General features: G+C 37.2%; 1 non-coding gene across 1 annotated transcript; it reads right to left on the reverse strand.

The window, feature by feature from the left end:
- Positions 1-7,043: 7,043 nt before the first annotated feature.
- On the reverse strand, positions 7,044-7,151 carry LOC118730944. Its single transcript, XR_004991671.1, has one exon. It is a non-coding gene; the product is annotated as a U6 spliceosomal RNA (small nuclear RNA).
- Positions 7,152-13,600: the final 6,449 nt, after the last annotated feature.

Consider the following 13,600-nt stretch of genomic DNA (forward strand, 5'->3'; position numbering starts at 1 on the left):
TCAAGTTCTACATGCCTCCACATCTACATTTTGAGGTTCTGGCAAAAATTTACCTTTTACCCATTGAAAATATATGTACATCGAGTCACTGTTATAAAATGGCGTATTTTACCTCTTAGGTAAGTTGCTATAGAAAATGCTGTGAATCGCTGCTACAAGAAGTGCTTTGACACTTGTCTGCTGATTCATGGATGGATTTAAACTGAGTCGTAGAGAAACCATAAGATTTAGACAGAGAGGATGAAGATCATTTGAGGTATGATAATTGGTAAAGAGACAGGAAAATAACAATGAAATGTTCATTTTCCCCTGGAGCGTAAGTTAATGCAGGGCAATAAGTGTGGAAGGATAAAGTAGGGTTTAATAGTGAATAAAAACTCTATAAAAGCAAAGATTTTACCTATGTTCTGTATAGGCAAAATACACTTCTGTATGCCCAGCACCTAGAACAGTGCCTTGCACAATATAGGCCCTTATGTGTGTTGAATTAATGAAAGCTTGTCTGTCAAATTAAAAATTTTGGACATTATCTTCCAGCATCTAAACAGTAGAGAAAAACTAAAGATAGCAATGGAGGCATGAGCACAGAGTTCCAAAAGAAGTCAGGATAAAACTAAAGATAAGGGAAGTTAAGGTACAGAGAGAAGGCAAAAGGTAAGAACCACCCTCTTGGAAATGTTCAGAGAGAGGACGAGGCTAAAGATATAAAGAAGCATTGTTAGATAATAAATCAACAAACATAAAATATCATTTTACAATTTACAAACTCTCTTATATATGCATGAAAAAAGCTAAGAGAGTGATTGCTTCTCCCAATGTACATGGACTTCTGAGGTGGGACAATAAGAAGAATATTAATCACACAGTGGTGAGAAAAGAGCTAAACAAATCACAGAATCTGAAAGTAATGCTAAGAATAAAGGATGGATTAGTCTGGGTCCAATACACTATAATTTGAACAGGGGAGGTTGCATACAAACAATTATTTAACTACAATAGGAGAGTCACTGAAAAAGATGTAGAGAGAACTCTACAGGATAACCCAGGGCTGTTGGAGAGTGCCCAAGAAAGGGAAAACTTGGAGGTGGGCCATTCCTCAAAGGTGGGGTTCAGACCACATTAAAGAGAGAATGGTTGCCACCGCCAGGATGCAGGGAAGTTTGCTGGACTGCCTGAGTCAAAGCTGGTCTACAGTCACCAGGCAACAGGAGACAACCCACCAGGGCACAGACAAGCCAAGGCTGGTAGGCAGGCGCTTACTGAGTCCAGAGAGTAGCACTGAGAGTCCAAGTGCTACTGATGACATGAGGTCAGGAACACAGGCCAGTGTCCATGTCTGAAGAGTGACGGTGAAGTGGTCAACTGGGCCTGGGCCAGGTTGGGAGGTCACCAAGGGACAGTATGCATGCAGCTGGTACAGTGCCACTGGATGCCCCTCTCCATATACAACACTGATGAGCCTTACAGCAGGAGCTGGTAAAAGGAAAAGAGTGCACCGCAATCAGAAGCCTTCTTCCTGCAGTCTCCCCTGTGCCCTCTTCAGGCACTGTGCTCCCCGTAATTAAGAAATGATATGAAGACCAATCCATTAGGTACAGGAGCTGAAAAGGAATAAATGGATAACATAGTGGGTTGATTATTCAACATTTTCAAGAGTGCCTTTATATGACTGAGCTGTTCCCATAACAAGTCGGGAAAAAATTTGGGGTGCTAGAAGAGGTCTGAGGTAGAGTAGAGTAGGGAACTGGAACATTTCCATATGAAAATCCCAGAAAACAGAAAAGGACTCTAGTAAGCCAAGCTGGAGTCTCCTACCCAAACCTGATCTTTCCCCATAGCAAGAGGCACGGAGTATTATGAATGACCAGACCTAAGCCATTTGCTCACTTCTGTGACCAGAGAGAAGGGTGACTGTGATTGGAAAGTACAGTAGCTCATTATGAGGTACAGGAGGGAGGTTTTCCCAAAGAGAGATTGCTACAACAAAGAACAGGGAAGCAGAAAAGGTAGACCCCTTGATGTCTAATATAGGGACAGAGATAAAAATGAGAATAAGGCTGACTCTGGAGGAGGCTTTTTGTTGTTGTTTTGTGTTTGTCTTCACTGTATTACATTAATCCATTCTTTTAAGAGTCCCATATTCATCTCTAGGTGGAGCTGGATGGAGATCACTAAAGGAAGCAACACAAGGCAGACGCTGCTAAAATCTATCAGTGGTTTCCCTCTCTTACTCAACTTGTTACTACAGTGCAGTAACAATGTTTTCAGAGTAGGAATTATTAATTTAATTCTCTATTAGTTGATGTGAATAATAATATAAGAAAACAAAAAGGATTCTAAACCTTACATATGGTTCTGAAGATAGATAAAATCTATTTCCCCTTCCCAAGAAGTACTAATAAGTTGAGCCCTAATGTTTTGTTTTTAAGCCATTTTTGGTTCAGTAAAGTGATATTCAGTTACCTGAGTGGAACTATCTATACTGAGGCAATGGATACCAGTAAGAAATGCAGGGGAATGGGCATCGCCAGCATCCATTTGTCCCTAAACTGGATCAGAAGAGTTTCAGCAATTCCAAATCTGCTGGTGCTCATATCTGTCTCCGTAAATATGCTGGCTGTGACTACTCACTGTTCATGTGAAGAGACCCGAGTTCTTTTTTTCTTTTCTTTTTTTTCTGGTTTGCTTTCCTATTTTTATTTTTATTTATTTTTTAAATTATCTGTGTACATATTTTAACATTGCCCCCACCCTCCTATACATACCCTCCCTCCCCAGAGTTTTGTGTCCCTTGGTTGTACTTATATGGATGTATACAAGTCCTTCGGTTGATCTCTTATCTCCCCCAGATCTCCCTACCCTCCCCGCTGTAATTTGAGAGTCTGCTTGTTGCTTTACTGTCTCTATATCTATCTTTTGGTTCATCAGTTTATAATGTTCTTTATTATCCATAAATGAGTGAGGTCATGTGGTATTTCTCTTTCATTGACTGGCTTATTTCACTCAGCATGATGTTCTCCAATTCTATCCAGGTTGCTGCAAATGATGAGAATTCCTTCTTTTTATGGCAATAGTATTCCATTGTATAGATATACCATAGTTTTTTGATCCAATCATCTGCTGACGGGCACCTAGGCTGTTTCCAAATTCTAGCTATTGTAGATTGTGCTGCTATGAACATAGGGGTGCATATATCCTCTCTGACTGGTGTTTCTAGTTTCTTGGGATATATTCCTAGGAGTGGGATTACTGGGTCCAATGGGAGTTCCATTTTCAGTTTTTTGAGGAAACCCCATACTGTTCTCCACAGTGGTTGCACCAGTCTGCATTCCCACCAGCAGTGCAAGAGGGTTCCTTTTTCTCCGCAACCTCGTCAACACTTGTTGTTTGTTGACTTGTTGATGCTGGCCATTCTGACAGGTGTGAGATGGTACCGCATTGTCGTTTTGATTTGCATCACTCGGATAATTAGTGACTCTGAGCATGTTTTCATGTGCCTCTTGGCCTTCCTTATGTCTTCTTTTAAAAATATTCTATTTAGGTCCATTGCCCATTTTTTTAATTGGATCATTCATTTTCCTTTTATTTGGTTGTATAAGCTGTCTATAGATGTTGGAGATTAAACCTTTATTAGTGATAACATTTGCAAATATGTTCTCCCATACAATGGGCTTTCTTGTTGTTTTGTTGATGGTTTCTTTTGCTGTAAAAAAGCTTTTTATTTTGATGTAGTCCCATTTGTTTATTTTCTCTTTAGCTTCCATTGCCCTAGAGGCAGTATCAGTGAAGAAGTTCTTTTGGCTTATGTCTGAGATTTTGCTGCCTGTGAATGCCTCTAGTATTTTTTCCCGTCTGATGTTTAAGTCCTGTATCCATTTTGAGTTTATTTTTGTGTATGGTGTAAGTTGGTGATCTAGTTTCATTCTTTTGCATGTATCTGTCCAATTTTCCCAACACCATTTATTGAAGAGACTGTCTTGACTCCATTGTATATTTGTGCCTCCTTTGTCAAATATTGAGCATAGTGATTTGGGTTGATATCTGGGTTCTCGATTCGATTCCATTGATCTATATGTCTGTTCTTATGCCAGTACCAGGCTATTTTGAGAACAGTGGCTTTGTAATACAGCTTGAAATCTGGTATTGAGATCCCTCCTACTTTATTCTTCATTCTCAGAATTGCTATGGCTATTTGGAGTCTATTCATTGTTCCAAATGAATTTTTCAAGAGTTTTTCCTAGGTCAGAGAAATATGCCATTGGTATTTTAACGGGGAGTACATTGAACCTATAGATTGCTTTAGGAAGTATGGACATTTTGATTATGTTGATTCTACCAATCCATGAACATGTTATGTTCTTCCATCTGTTTACATCTTCCTCTCTTTTTTCAGTGTTGTGTAGTTTTCCATATATAGGTCCTTTACTTCCTTAGTTAAGTTTATTCCAAGGTATCTTAATTTTTTTGGTGCAGTGGTAAATGGAATGCTTTTTTAGTCTCTGTTTCTGTAAGTTCACTGTTGGTGTATAGAAATGCCATAGATTTCTTGGTGTTAATTTTCTATCCTGCTACATTGCCAAATTCATTTATTAAGTCAATTAGTTTTTTAATGGAGTCTTTTGGGTTTTTATGTACAATATCATGTCATCTGCAAATAAGGATATCTTTACTTCTTCTTTTCCAATTTGGATGCCTTTTATTTCCTCTTCTTGTCTAATTGCAATGGCTAGTACTTCCAGTACTATGTCAAAGAGGAGTGGCGATAGTGGGCATCCCTGTCTTGTTCCTGTTCTTAGAGGGAATGGTTTTAGTTTTTGCCCATTGAGTATGATGTTGGCTGTGGGTTTATCATATATAACTTTTATTATGTTGAGGTATGATCCTTGTACTCCCACCTTGTTGAGAGTTTTTATCAGGAAAGGGTGTTGGATTTTATCAAATGCTTTTTCTGCATCAATTGATATGACTATATGATTTTTATCTTTCAATTAGTTTATGTGATGTATCACATTTATTGATTTGCGGATATTGTACCATCCTTGCATTCCTGGAATAAATCCTACTTGGTCATGGTGTATGATCTTTGTGATGCTCTGCTGGAGCAGATTTGCTAGAATTTTGTTGAGGATTTTGGCATCTATGTTCATGAGGGATATTGGCCTGTAATTCTCTTTCATTGAGTTGTCTTTATCTGGTTTTGGTATTAGGATGATGCTGGCTTCATAGAAGGAGTTTGGAAGTGTTCTTCCTCTTGAATTTTTTGGAATAGTCTGAGGAGGATAGGTTTTAGTTCTTCCTTGAATGTTTGGTAAAACTCTCTTGTGAAGCCATCTGGCCCTGGGCTTTTGTTTGCTGGAAGCTTTTTGATGACTGTTTCAATTTCTTCCCAAGTCACTGCTTTACTGAGATTTTTAGATTCTTCCTGATTGAGTTTTGGAAGTTTGTATTTTTCTAGGAATATGTCCATTTCCTCCAGGTTGTTCAGTTTGTTGGAATAGAGTTGTTCGTAGTATTTTGTAACAATCCTTTGTATTTCGGTAGAGTCTGTTGTTATTTCACCTTTTGTTTCTGATTTTGTTTGAGTCCTCTCTGTTTCTTGGTTAGCCTGGCTAGGAGTTCATCTATCTTATTTATCCTTTCAAAGAACCAGCTCTTGGTTTTGTTGATCTTATGAATTGTTTCTTTGGTCTCTATGTCGTTTATCTCCGCTCTGATTTTCATTATTTCCTTCCTTCTGCTTACACTGGGCTATTCTTGTTGCTCTTTTTCTAACTCTTTGAGTTGTAGAATTAGATAATTTGTTACCATTTTTTGTTTTATGCAATAGGCTTGTAGGGATATGAACTTCCCTCTCAAAACTTCTTTTGCTATGTCCCATAGATTTTGGATTGTTGTGTTTTCATTGTCATTTGTTTCCAGGATGTTTTTAATTTCTTCCTTGATTTCTCTGGTAACCCAGTCCTTGTTTAATAGCATGCTGTTTAGTCTCCATGTGTTTGATTTCTTTGGACTATTTTTATTGTAGTTAATTTCCATTTTATGCCACTATGATCTGAGAAGATACTTGATATGATTTCTATCTTCCTGAATTTGAAGAGACTTTTCCTATGTCCCCAAATGTGGTCTATCTTTGAGACTGCCCCATGTGCACTTGAGAAGAATGTATATTCTGTGGCTTTGGAGTGCAATGTTCTGAAGATGTTGATTAATTCCATCTAGTCTAGTGAGTCATTTAGGATTGATATTTCTTTGCTGATTTTTTGTTTAGATGATTTGTCCAAGGGTAACAGTGGGGTATTAAAATCTCCTACTATGATTGTATTGCTATTAATCTCTCCCTTAATGTCCTCCAGAAGTTGTTTTTTTGTTTTTTGTTTTTTTATGTATTTGGGTGCTCCTGTATTGGGTGCATATATATTTACCAGGGTTATTGCTTCTTGTTGGATTGCTCCTTTTAGTATTATGAAGTGGCCTTCATTATCTCTTGTTATGTCCTTCACTCTGAGATCTAATTTGTCAGATATACCGTATTTTTCGGACCATAAGACACTCCGGACCATAAGACGCACCAGTTTTTAGAGAAGGGAAATGAAGAAAAAAAGATTCTGAAACAAATAGTGTCCTAAAATATTTTATGTGCATTAAAACCCAACATCACAGTCATAAACACATGTAATCAACCCTGTAAACAGCAGCATTTAGAACCATTTTAGAGCCGGGCAAGCACACAGAGACCACACAGAGCCGGGCAAGTAAAAAAACTTTTTTTTTTAAAGTATATGTGTAGGCTATATTTGGACCATAAGACTCAGGGACTTTTTTCCCCCCACTTCTGGGGGGAAAAAAGTGCATCTTATAGTCCGAAAAATACGGTAAGTATTGCTACCCTAGCTTTTTTCTTCATTTCCATTCGCCTGGAAAACCTTTTTCCTTCCCTTCATCCTCAGTCTGTGTGTGTCTTTTTTTCTGAAGTGGGTTTTTTTAGGCAACAGATATATATGGGTCTTGTTTTCTTATCCAATCTGTTACCCAATGTCTTTTGAAAAAATATGGAACGCTTCACAAATTTGCGTGTCATCCTTCCGCAGGGGCCATGCTAATCTTCTCTGTATCATTCCAATTTTAGTTATATGTGCTGCCGAAGCAAGCACGAGACACAATTCTTTGTGGCATATCAGACACAACTGCTGTGATTGGAAAATTATTCTATTATCCAATTTCACCACTTACCTTCCAAGGGAATACTAGCCTGTTTCAGGTAAACACCTAAGTATCTCTAATCTATCTGTTCAGCATTGTGTTCTTATAGATGTTAAAAATAAATAGGGCTCAAATTTCCCAAGTTGCTTCCTGTAAATATAGGTGTCTCAAAGCAGTAACCAAGAAATGAAAACATTTTTAAAGACTAAGAAAAACAATACGATATATGAATTTAATAGAATATTGTCCAGCCATATTAAGTTGTGGCTAGGTTTTGGTAAATAATTTTTAGTGAAATACTTATCCAAGTATGTTGATGAATTTAATGATTATTGTTGTGATTTCTACTCAAAGTTTATATTTTCCGTAAAGGTATTACCTTTATAAGCCTGAAATGAAAGAATGTCTGTTTTTAGAGTTTAAAATAAATAAAAAAAACTGGTTTATGATTAAAAATAATAGAGCTCTTTAACTCTTGGTATCAATGCTCTGCCACAGGGATAGAGTAAACAAACTTAAAACATCTTCCTGAAGGCAAGTTCAGACTTTATTTCATGTGTCATTGAACAGGTTACACTGGTTCATAATGTCAAACTGCCAAGATAGCAGGAATAGAATTATCCAATGAAGACTTTGCAAGGACTGCACTTAGAGGAGATGAGGGAAGCAATTGCCAAATCATGGTGCTAGTATCTGGAGATTTTTGTTTCCAGAAAACACAAACAGCCTCCATCATCTGTACTCTTCATATGCTGGCGAGGAATGAAGTGAGGGGAGCAAGTCTGATCCCTTCTTCAAGTGGATAAGTATCCTTATTAAAAGTGCCAGCGCAGCTGCGTGCAAATCAAGGGCAGGATGTGAAGGGGTAAAACATGTATTAGAGAAAGAGAGGAGACCAAATCAAAAGGGACAGGTAGAGACATTTCACAATGCTGCTAATCAACAGGATCTGAAAACAAAGTTCAATATGGTAATTTCCTCAAACTAGAAAACAACCTCTCAAAATAAAAACTTGAGAACTATGTTTTTATCTCTCATACTATTTTATTTCACCATGAACTACTTGAAAACAGCCTTTTTTCTTTTCTCTTTCAAAAGGCAGCATCCTTATACATGTACGCCTTTGTCTTATAAGCATAGAAGGCATCTAATTAGTATGGTAACAATAAGGGAAAGAAATTGGGAAATTGGGCAACCAGGGTGAGGAAATGAAAAATGAACTTGTGTATTTTATATTATGTCCTTTTCAGTACCTTGTAAATTTTATATTGTATACATGCACTATCTATTAAAATAAAAGGTACCGTAGTTCTACATATTTTAGCAATTCACATTTTTAGTATTTTTTATTTTCCTCAGATAATTTCCAATTATGGACATAATCATGTTGTTAAGTATCCCTCTTAATCTAAAATTTTGAAGTTTTTCTCTAGTAAGTTACTTTTAACTTTCAAAAAATTATGAAAATTATAATAAGGTCAATAATAACTAAGAGGACTTAGTTATTTGTATTACACTGTGATACAAAATGTTTTCACATATTGCATCTTTTTCTATTCTTTCATTCATTTATTCACTTATTCATTTAACAAGGATTTGGTGAATGCCTACTTCCAGATTCCTGAGCTAGAAGTAGAAGATAATATGAATAAACTGCTGCCAAGGAACTCAGTCTAGTAGTTCAGCAGGGTATACAGAAAGGTAAAAAATAAAAATTATAATATAGTGAAGTAAATGCAATAACAAAACCACATGTAAGACAAAATCAGTATCTTAACGAAATTTGGGGGAGGATGTTGGTAAGATCTTTTTGGATAAGGTCATGTCACAATGTGTTTTTAAAGTTGAAGTTAGCCAGCCAGAAAAGGAGAAAGGGCATTATAGGATTTACAAAGGACCTTTTTAATGGTCACAAAAACATTAAAGGGCATCATGGTATGTTTGGAAGCCACAAGAAGGTTAGTCCTACTAAACATAGTGCAAGTTGGGGAACAGCAGATGGAGCTGAAGACAGAGGTTAGCAGACCCTAAATCTTGAAAAGCCTTATAGACTCCATGGCAGCTGCTGCATTTTAAAGTTTGGGGGATTCCCAGCCAGTGTTGCTCAATGAACCAGGAGGTCATGGTTTGATTTTCGGTCAAGGCCAAGTTGCGGGCTCCCCAGTGTGGGGAGTGCAGGAAGCAGCAGATCAATGATTCTCTCTCATCATTGATGTTTATATCTCTTTCTCTCTTTCCTTTCTTCTTTGAAATCAATAAAAATATTAAAAATAAATAAAGTCTTGGAGATGGAGGGAAGAAATGGAAGCCTTACGATACATTAAATTTGAATACACAGAATTTGCCCAGCCAGCGATGTGGTTCAGTGGTTGAGCATCAGCCTATGAACGGTTCAATTCTTGGTCAGGGCACATGGCCAGGTTGCAGGCTCCATCCCAGTATGGGCATGCAGGAGACAGCCAATAAATGACTCTCTTATCATCGATGTTTCTACCCTGTTTCTCCGAAAATAAGACAGTGTCTTATATTACTTTTTTCTCCCAAAGTTGCGCTAGGTCTTATTTTTGGAGGATGTCTTATTTTCGGGGAAACACGGTATATCTTTCTCCCTCTCCTGTCCTCTCTGAAATAAATCAAAATACTTTTTTTAAAAGTATAATTTATTTTGCCCCCCCAAATAAATCCACTTTTCTTTTCTTGAAAGACCTAGATTTGTAATACTTTTTTTATGTTTTATTTTTTTGGTAGAGCATACCTGCTCATTTCAACAGTAAACTTGGGTTATCCCACCCTCAGAGCCTTTCTGGTCCTGTGAGAGTTATTACTTGAATTTCCAGACTCCAACTCTAAACTGAAGGCTAGGTATGGGCTGTTACTTAAAGGAATACTTTTAGTAACTCCAGGGACCACTAACTAGGAGATCCACTGTTGGTCTGGATTAGTGGTTGGCAAACAGCGGCTCAAGAGCCACATGTGGCTCTTTGGCCCCTTGAGTGTGGCTCGGCGTTAGAACCACTTCTTCAAAATAGACTTGCCCAGGCTGAAAACTGACCTCTGAGCATGGGTCATGAAGTTTCAATCGCACTGTACGTGTGCACCTTCACGTGGTATTTTGTGGAAGAGCTGCATGTGGCTTGTGAGCCTCGGTTTGCTGACCGCTGTTCTAGATGCAAAAGGTGATAGAGAAGTATAACAAAGCAGAGCAAAGGAAGGAATGAAAGGACAGTAAGGAGACAAGCAAAAAGACAAAAGATGAAGAGAAGGACACAGGGAAGAAAACAGAAGGGGAAGGATAAGAAAGGTCACAGGAAGGAAAAACAAAGAAACAAAAAGGTGCAGTAGAATAAAAGATTTGTGTGCCAGGCAACTTCCAAAGTGCGTCATATCCATTAATATTCAAAATATTATCTCTCTCTGCAAGGTGTTATGTTCCTGCTTCCTATTTTAAGAAACTGAGGCTTAGATCAGCTAAATAACTCAAAACCACATAACTAACCTAAGTGAAAACTGGATTTACACATTCTAACTCCAAAACCCACAACTTTTCCATTGAAATCTCTACCTTCCAATTTGAAGTCAGAGACTGGATTTGGATCAGATACTTCTGTGCCCTTGGGCATTTACTTTGCCACTTTGGTTTTTTAGGGTTTTTTAATACTTTTTTTAAATTGATTTCAGAGAGGAAGGAAGAGATAGAAACATCAATGATGAGAGAGAATCATTGATTGGCTGTCTCCTGCACGCCCCCCACTGGAGACTGAGCCCATAACCTGAGCATACATCCTTGACCAAAATCGAACCTGTAACCCTTCAGTCCATAGGCTGACACCCTATCCACTGAACCAAACCAGATAGGGCAAGCCATTTTGAATCCGTTTTGGCAACTCTATATTGGGGATTAGGATAATTGTCCTCCTTTCCATCCTATTTATTGGAGGTGGCAGTGATATGATATACATGAGAATACTATATACATACTAAGGACTACATAAAAATAAGGGATCACTATACAGCAATAATAAATGCTGTGTTCTTCTTTTAAATCTTAAGTGTTATGGCCCAAGGAGGCTCAAAAGAGGCTTTTTCACCACTGTAGCTGAAACTACTTTTAAATCAGATGCTCTTAGTGGTCAAAAGCATCTCTTTGTGCCATACCCTCTGACACACTATTTCACTTGGATGCTTCTTTGGTGACTATGAGCCATTCAGAAGCAAGATAAGCAACTGTGGGATCTTCCAGTGTTGGCTGTACAATTCCACTAGCCTATGGAATATGATGTTTCTACACTACTTCCAGAGCTAATTCAAGTTTTTCAATAGCATGCTCCCTCTAAGTTTCTTATTCAAATCTTAGGATATCAGAATGAAGGTTGGAGATTACTTCAAAAATCTCAAAGACAACTTATATAGTTAAGGGATATCCCAGTCACAACAATGAAGTCATTGAAATGACTTAGTCAACAAAACTACGCAATCCATTCTGTTTCATTAACCACCTTCATGACTCATTGGATCTCTAAAGATGAGGCATCATCGATCCCCAGCTTATTTGCTACCTTAAAATATATCACTCCTATTCCTGATCCTGACTTTACTCCAAACACACTAAAGTGCATGAAGATTACAAGTCACTGTATACAGTAGTATCACAGAATCCATTAAAGGAAATGTCCCTGACAACAAACCTTGAATATTCTTTTGTTTTCCCCGAGATCATTCCTTCTTTGCTATTAATAGCTACTTCATTCACAGATTTTGACTTTCAGAGAACTTCTACAGTATTAATGTTACTAGAAAAAAAATTGGACTCCACAAAGTGGGAAATAAATCCCTAAACCACAGAACAAAAATACCAAAGCATCCTGTTGTATCTGACCTTGTCTCAGAATCAATTAGCCAAGTTTAGTATTCACAAAGCCCTTCTTGCCTAGCAAGTACTCTAATTTTCTTGGATCCTCAATCTCTGAGGAAGTAATAGAGGATATAGCCAAACCTTAAGAAAGACTATCTTCAATGTCAACATTTCTCAGCAAATGAAGTGGCTCTGTTCCATCTACCTGGAAAGACCTGCACAGTCATCTAATAGTCTCTTGATACCTTCAGCGTCAGCAAAGAAGAAATTAGTAGTCTCCCATTTTCCCCTTGAGTTCACTCCTATGTTCATTGCAGCTTTGTTTATTATAGCCAAAATTTGGAAGCAGCCCAAATGCCCATCAGTAGATAAGTGGGTAAAAAAGATATGATACATTCACACAATGAAATAATACTCAACTTTTAATAAAGAAGGAAATCTTACCTTGTGTATGGCTGGATCTGGAGAGTATTATGCTAAGTGAAACAAGCCAGTCAGAGAAAGACAAGTGCCATATGATTTCACTTACATGTGGAATCTAATGAACAAAATAAACTACCAAACAAAATAGAAGCAGAATCACAGATACAGAGAACTAACTGATAGTTGTCAGTGGGAGGGGATAGAGGGTCTGGGTGAAAAAGGTAAAGGGATTAACATATTAAGCGCCCAGCCTGTTTTGTCTTCCAGACAGAAAGTATGTCAGCCACCGGTGACTGACTGGGCTCTTAATGTGTTAAGCAAAAAAAATTATAAATAAAAAAATAAAATCCATGGTCACAGACAACAGTATGGTGATTACCAAAGAGAAAGGTAGGTGGGGGGAGGTAGAATATGGTAAAGGGAATATATGTGGTGATGAAAGGAGACTTGACTTTGAGTGGTGAACACAAAATATACAGATGATGTATTATAGAAACGTATACTTGAAACCTATATTATATTACTAACCAATGTTAATCTAGAAATTCAAATTTTAAAAAAATAAACACGTTGTTTTTTCACAGAAAATAATAAATCTATATTTAAACAAAGAGTTTTCTCCTCCTCTATTAAACACTCAAGAAAAAGAGACAAACCTAGCATTCAACATTTAAATAACATGTTTCTCGCAACATGTTATGAGCTTCCAGATACAGAAGCACAAGAAGTCACCAAGCATTCACAGTATAACCATGATATTTCTGAGAGATGAGCAGACCAAGGTTCTATTCAAGTTTCAAACCAAATAACCTAGTGACTTTCCTTTCTTCTAAGTCTGTAATGTCCTTTATGCTTCTATTTCAATAAGAAAAGTCAACGGACAGTAAATTTTTAGCAGAAAAAAAAGTAACATTGTCCAATATGGGAAAATATAAATGTACACCAACTACCTGAAAATTTTGCTTTTAAATGGGCAACATAAACAAAAATAATTTAAAATAAAAAACAGCATTCTTTTTTTAAAGTACTATATATGTTATAGACTAACCAGCAAAATTTTATACTAAATATTGTACATGTCTCCTAAATTCTAATAAATTTTAATTTCTAAAAGTTGTCAGTCAT

This window comes from Pipistrellus kuhlii, unplaced genomic scaffold, assembly GCF_014108245.1.
Source record: "Pipistrellus kuhlii isolate mPipKuh1 unplaced genomic scaffold, mPipKuh1.p scaffold_m20_p_3, whole genome shotgun sequence".
Lineage (NCBI taxonomy): Eukaryota > Metazoa > Chordata > Mammalia > Chiroptera > Vespertilionidae > Pipistrellus > Pipistrellus kuhlii.